Here is a 7,941-nt window from a genome sequence, read left to right on the forward strand (position 1 = left end):
GACAAAACTACAACTTCTTTAGGTTTAAGCAAAAAAAAAAAGTTAGTTAAGTTGAGGGACTTTGGCTTAAAATAACTCCAAAGACAACTACATGTTGTTAGTTTCACACAAGATGTGAGCTCCAATTCAATTTATTTTTATATAGCGTCAAATCATAACAGAAGTTATCTCGAGACGCTTTATATATAGAGCAGGTCTTAGACCGTACACCATAGTTTAGAGACCCATGTTTTATACCTTCTTTCGGTGATCTACCATGTCAAAAGATGATAAAACCTACTAGTGGGTGTAGTAGGTCCCTGATGACCCACATCTATGGGGTTTATAGTGACTGATGATGCCTATTTAATAGCCTGACAACAGGAAAGAGATAATGAGAGGTCCTCTGCTAGTGCCATAAATGAAAAAAAGAGTCCATGGAATCATGAGATTTTCCTCCAGACTTATTTTCACTTAGTGTTAAAAAAGCTAACAAGATGAAGCTGCCAGGTCAAAACCAAGCTATCATATTAGTACAAAAGCTTTCTGTCGTGAAATCTTGGTTAGGAATCAGTAAAACTGAAACTGTAAAGTCAAGAAGGCAAGTCTCAACCAATAATCACCAACAGTTTTGCAATGTTCCTTATTGAAAATAAACTATATTTAACCTCTGGCAATACAGTGCTCACATGGAGACTACATTAATACCCGCAAGGACTTGATATTGCTTAGCTGCTGTAATGAAGAGCTGTGCATGCATGCGCTCAGTTGATCAGAATACAGAGTAATTAACCAGTTCTGACACTGAAGGATCAGTTGTCACACTTAGTCCTTGGAGCGGTTTTCATTTCCAGGAAACATTTTAGACATTGTATTTGGACAACTTTGTAACTTTTTTGACTCAGTAGTCGCTCATGAAGCTGTCTTGCAGACAAAATCCCTCTTCTGCACAGTACAGCTATGTTTCCTTGTTGCTGAGTCTATACAGTGATTAACACGAGAATGTTTCACCAAGAACCAGATAATGAAATCATGGTGCAATTAAACCAAGTTTACATTTATAAATTGTGAGATGTGTGTACCTTATTAAATACTCGTAACCGTGGGGGAGCTAACAGAGAAGCCAGCAGGTCTCTGCCCAGTGCTAACTCCATGAGCACTTTACAGGGTTTACAGGGAGGACAGACACAGCAGAAACCCAGGTAACGGTGTTTTACAGGGAGGACAGACACGGCAGAAACCCTCGTTTCCTGCTCACGTCCTTTCCTCTTAATTTATTGTGACTTTTACACAGCTGGGGGAAAGTACACGGTTGTTTATTTTTTAATAACTGCATTTCAAATGTAGATTTTACAAGCAATGATGATGATGATGTGAAGTGATGTAGTGTCATCGCTGACTTTAGATTTTTTGTCTTTTGAATTCCCATGGGTTCCAAGTGAGTGGGTTTTTGAAAACGTGGCTGTGGTTTTATTGACTGAAAAAAAAAAAAAAAGGTTGAGAGCTGAAGAAGTGTCCTGATGGAGGTTTGCGAAGCTTTGGCCTTACTGACACGTTTTATTTTTTTTTTCCTTTGTATAAAAAAAAAAACAACAACAAACGTCTCTGTAGGCTTTTCACTACCTCTCATGTTGGTTAATTTATTTCACATCTAGTTGTCAATGTACAAGTTGTTTTTAGATCTACTTGAAGCCTAACACTGTAAACAAAAATGTGCACAGAAAAATGACTATGTATATGACCAGAGGGGTTAAAGAGAGCTTGGCCTAGTCGACATTATTATTTTTTTTGTTTGTATGTATGTTTGTTTTTAATTGTGTTGAGCTGAACTAGATTTTGCATCTCTATAAAGAATTCAGGAATCCACTGTCTAAGGGCTAATCCCATTTTTGCCTATGCAAATCTGTTACTGTGGGTGAGTTGGGAAAGGGCGACCTACCGCACCTTTCACCTGTTTTAGATGGACCATGGTTTACAATGCCCTTTGCTGATATTCTTCAATCTTATTCAGCAAAAATGTACGCTTATTTTTGTTTCTATATAAATATTATACATATATATCTATATATATAGATATATATATAACAAGTAATATACAGAGAAAATAGTATATGCCTTCGTGATGATAAAAAAGAAACTTTGCTGAAAACAAATAAATGTGTTGTTGTCTGACATTATGTGGCTGTGTGCTGGAGTCTTGGTAAGATGATATTATAGACGACTGGAACTCAACCGACTGACTGACTGTCAGGAAAGACTCTCATTACTCAGGCTACAACACTAGTAGCTGACCCTGTGCAGTATTTCCTATAACTGAGGGGGAAAAAAAGTTTTATTTAAGGAGCAACCACATCATGACTTTCTGTGACAAATATTGTTGTCCAGCCCCAGCCTGTGAGGTAAATAAGGTATCCAACCAGGACTTGTCCTTGTTATTTTACACTGTAACATTTGGTCATTTTTTTACGGAAGCATATTGCAGCCACACCAGGAAAAAATAAACAGATCAGTGTCACGTTATAAAAAGTATCTTATAACAAGATTTTTTCACATTATTACGACATACAAATTTATCACGTTATAGCAAGAAACTTCTTGTCATAACAATATGCCATTTATCTTGTTATAACGTGAAACTATTCATGTTAAATGAAGATGTTTTTCACGTTATAACAAGATTTTTTCACGTTATTACGACATAAAACTTATCACGTTATAACAAGAAACTTTTCTTGTTATAACGTGAACATTTTCATGTTAAAACGTCATACATTTTTATTACAATGTGAAACTTTTCACGTTATAACAATATAAGTGATGATCACATTATCACGTGAAGCGTTTTGTTCTAACAAGAAATTTTTCTTGTTATAAAGTATACTATTTATCTTGTTATAACGTGAAACTTTTCATGTTAAGACTTGATAAGTTATTGCTATAACCGGAAATTTTTCACTTTATAACAATATAATAGATGATCACGTAATAACATTACATTTTTTATGTTCTAACAACAACATACTTTTTTGTGATAACAGTATACTATTTATCTTGTTATAACATGAAGCTTTTGATATAACAATATAAGTGATGATCACGTTATAACGTGAAATGCTTTCTTATAACAATAAGTTGAACATGAAAAATTTCACATTATAACAAGATAAATAGTATGCTGTTATGATAAAGAAAAGTTTGTTGTTATAACGGGATGAGTTTGTATGTCGTAATAACATGAAAATATCTCGTTATATTGTGAAAAACATCTTGTTAAAACAATTAATTTTTCACTTTATAACGTGATACTGATCCGTTTTTTCTTTCCTGGTGTTGCAACAATAGGCTGCTGTAATTTTTAAAGCAAGATTATGCAACTTTTGCTAAACAAAGGTCATCGTTGCCACTGGTTACAGTTAAGAGATAAGGGCAAATGATAAAACGTTGTGTAAAAATAGCACAAGTAGAGTCAAGTCATAAAGTCAGCAAACTGACTCAGTAATGCAAAGTTAGCTAGCTAACATTAGCCACCACAAGCTAGTAGTCACACCAGACCAAAGTAAGGCTGCAACGCCAAAACCTTTGAGTATATCAAATAGAGCAAAGGTGCGTTTTACTGCTTATGAATTCAACTTCTCATTTGGAAGAGTCAGCCAGTGTCATTTTGTCATTCAAAAGTTGCATAGTCTCACTTTGAAGGGCTGAGTCGGAGCATGTGCACTGTCCGTACGTAAGTCACATTTTATAACCAGTAATCCATGAAATAATTAACATTTTATCGTGATTATCTTTTTGTTGTTTGTCATTGGACACTGCACAGCTGTTAGTGTGAATTTGTAATTACATGTGTGCAGCACTATGTCGTCAGCAAACAACAGCAACTTATTTTTCTATTCTTCATACTTCTCGTTCTTTTTGTAGCCACATCCAGTCAGACTATCACTGTGCTAATACAGTAGCGTTGATGTGCAACACATCAGCAGAAGTGGGCTTTCTGTTTTTTTTAATACTCCACTAATGCACGATGTAAGAAAAGTCAATAATACGTTACTTACAAGACCATTCACTCAGCTCTTGAGGGCCAATTTTAGCTTCGAGTTGGGGGTTGATTTAGGTCTAATAATTTATTTTTTAACTCTTTATCTGTACAGAACATTTAGCTCCTGAACCGACATGAGCGGAAATGAGAATAGAAGGTTGGTGTTGTATAGATTTTTTTCCACAATTCCTCACAGTGTATCATGGCTAAAGAAAGACAGGTTCATCGACTGATGTTGGTTTGAAACTCAACCTGCTTTATGTGTTCTCTCAGTTGGATTTGGTGCCTCTTTATGCTTCACAACAGACCTCAATATCTCTTCCTGTCTCTCTCTCTCTTTGTCTGTCTCACTTCCTCTTTCTGTAACATCACACATACAACACTGATAATAGCAGTTAAAGCAGAGACGGTCCCGTTTTAAAGCAAAAATAATAACACTGATGTTTGTTCCTCCTACTGACATCCTCATATTGTCTCTTTTGTGCCTCTTCCAGAGGTGTTTGTGCTACTTTATGAAAGAGATTATATTTGTGCAGGTACCTGGTTGATGTTGGTTTTCAACAGTTTTAGGCAATCACTTTTCTCTTTATTGATTTAGATGCCTAAGCCTCTTGGTTCTTGTCATGCCTTTGTAGATAGATCACAGTCGTCGAGAGATGATCCGCAGGCGAAAATGAAAAGAATTTTACTGTCACTTTATGCGATTAAAAAAAAAAAAGTGACATTTTTTTCTATTCAGCATGCTTTTTGCTAAATAAATGAAATAATTCAGTTATTTGCTATAAACGATACTGTATGAGTATGTATTCAAGTACTGCAGTATGCAGACAATTAAAAATATCAGAAACTCTTTTGAGAGGTTCATATTTTTCTTCTAGTATGTTTCACTAATATCGACGGTTCTTAATTCTTGTTTCGAGTGTCTCATGAATGGCCAGAATGACTAAATGACCTTCTTTGTGTTAACAAATATAGACTATGGTTGGTTATTTCCACATGCATGACTTGCAGAGCAATTTAACCAGGACAGTGATAGTGCAGCAGGCTTTTTAATCAAAAGTTTTGTCAGTTGAGCTCAACTCTTCACTATTTGTCATTGGTTGCTCGACAACTTTTGATGATGACTGAGATCCTGACTGTTTAATCGAGCCAGGTTCAATAGCCTAATATCCTTGTGCTAACTGATGGTCAACAAAGTAGCGTGGAGTGAACTTTATTTTTATTTATTGTCTTGCCACACAAAGCAAATGTGACCTCAAGGTTTCAGATTCAAAATGTTGAGATGAGAAAATGACAGCTGGGCTTCAAACAGCAGCTAGCTCAAGCTCAAGAACTCAATAGATTGTGCGACTTCCTCGAACATCTCAGAGCACTGTGAACCCTTACCTTCAGGGTCGTGATGCCCAAGGATCTGATTGCTTTTCATCATGACTTTCTTTGAGTTTTTTCCAAAAGAAACTGATCATTAATCCTTGATCAGCAGCGCCCTGAGATGCAGGAACCCCTTAACTGTAGCATTGAAAAGACTTTCCTGTCTTATTAGTCCAACCTTGATGAAACTCCATCCTCTGTTGTAGAATATCACAGGAGAGACTCGTCTCATCTAGCTTCGACTTACAGGGATCTGTACTTCAAGACAGAGCTGCTACAAATTTAACAGCACTGAGCATTATCTTATTTGTACATTGTGAGAAACATTTAATTATGTTGCCGCTGGCAATTCTCTGCATGATAGTGCAATACAGACGTGACTGTAGACTGTAAGGACAGTAGAATCAAGATTAAAGAAATTTACACCCAAGTCCTGTTTGGTCTTCTTAAAGACTCAACTCGGTTAACAAATTTACAGTAGCTGTGTAAAATTGTATAAAATATAAGCATATTTCCAAAATGGCAAAAATATTCCTTTAAAAAAAAAAAATAAAAACAAGGAAAAACAAGGTTGAATTTGCCTGACACTGGTCAATGCAACTGTCCTATGAAGTACAACAATGCGTCTTTGGTGGATAAAATGTGCCAAAATTATAATCTACCTTTTGTTTCAATGTAAAGAGGTCAAAGGAACTGTTGGAATATAAAATCACATGTTCTGTTGGACTGAAAATGTTCCTTACGAAACACATTTTGTTATTTGTCTTTTCACGTTGCTGTAGTGTTTTTTTGTGTCATCTCTGAATCATACACATTATAATCTACTTCATCGACATTTAACCAACAGACCTGAAGACTTTGTAAACAGGCACTGGACATTTTGAAGCGTGACTGATGTGGATTACAAGCAACTATATCAGATCCAACTGAAATTGTAACTGTCACAAAAAAAAGCTGTCCACTATTTTGAATATGTTTTGTACTGTCAGTAGGTTTTACTGTTTTTATTTTAACAGCAGGTTTATTTCAGTCATTGTTTTTTTTTTATCTCAAAAGACACAAAAATTGTTGTTCATCAGCCCTTAAATTCACACGAGTCACTGTCACGTTAACGGTGTGTTCAGTTGTGGTACATTTTGATCTATGGTTCAGTCTCTGTCTTTGTTTACACGATGACATCTTGCATTAAGAGAAAACTCCAATCTATGGTAACTGCCCTTGAATATCTGTAATTTAAATAGTGCTGCTAGAGAAAGAAATCTAAATGTAACAACTTACAATAAATACTTAATAGATTTTTGCCAAATGTGACTGTGTCTTTCTTTGACTGGATTCAGAGCCGGCTCTAGCCCTTTTGGTGCACCCCCCCCTGCCAGGGCGCCGCTCTAAGGTTGGGGTTAGGATTCAACATCCCAGGCTCAATCCCTGGCCCCGTAAACCAGTATTTATTATGTAAATACAGCGGAGGGGTCTTGCATCGCCCTGAAGGGGTTTATTTCACAACAATGACCCGCTAGCTGTACATTATCCTGCTTATTACACGGCTACTTTGACGGCTAATTAGAGACAAAAGCAGTCCGCCAGAGTCCGACATCAGAACTGCGCCCATAGCAACAGTCTGTTATACATAGCAGCGGTCTGCTATAAGAAATAACAGACCGTAGAACGCCGTGATTGACCAATCAGAAACGAGTATTCAGCAAAGCTGTGTAATAAAATATAATAAACAATTGGTCCGTGATATTGTTGGCTTAAAAGTGTTAAAGTTAGTTTCGCTACAATTTACGCTTTTATTAACAAATAAGTGTGAGAAAGAGAGTTATAGGTGTGAAAAGTGTATTTTTTTTCTTGCTTTATTTATTTGCTCATTTGTTATCTCAACGCAGAAAATGAGGAAGAGCGCCCACCGGCATTTTTACATTTTTTATTTATTTATTTATTTTTAGGGCGACCAGCACCCCCCAGAAGGTGGAGCCCTAGGCGACTGCCTATAAGGCCTAAGCCGGCCCTGACTGGAGGTGTGGGAGATAACCAGCAGATGCAACTGTAGATTCTGTAGTCTGTAGATTCTGTATGCTTTTTTGGTTATCATTGTACTGGGAGCATGCATTATTCACTTTTCAAACAATTGCATCTCTGCAAATAAAAAGGTTTCCTCACTTCCTCAGCACTTTTATCAGCTAAAAATTGTTTTATGCTATGAAAAGGTAGTGGTGTAGTTCTATACGGATGGCAATGTCTGTCGTTCGGTAGGTCCACCACCTTGGTCCAGACTGACATATATTCACAACTACCTGATGGATTGGTGAGCAATTTTATACAGTCATTTATGGTCCCCAGAGGATGAGTCCTGCTTACATCGGTGAAACTCTGATTTATCTTGTCGTGAAAACCATGGTCGTGTCTAAAAGGGAGTCCACAAAGTGCAAAATCTAATCTGAGATCTGCAAAAACTCTCGCGAGACTCGCTGCCCGACGACCTATCATTAACTATTCAAAGTCAATGACTATCCTTAACCATTTGAGGTTGATGCCTTACCTTAGCCATTCGAGGT

This window comes from Sebastes umbrosus, chromosome 10, assembly GCF_015220745.1.
Source record: "Sebastes umbrosus isolate fSebUmb1 chromosome 10, fSebUmb1.pri, whole genome shotgun sequence".
Lineage (NCBI taxonomy): Eukaryota > Metazoa > Chordata > Actinopteri > Perciformes > Sebastidae > Sebastes > Sebastes umbrosus.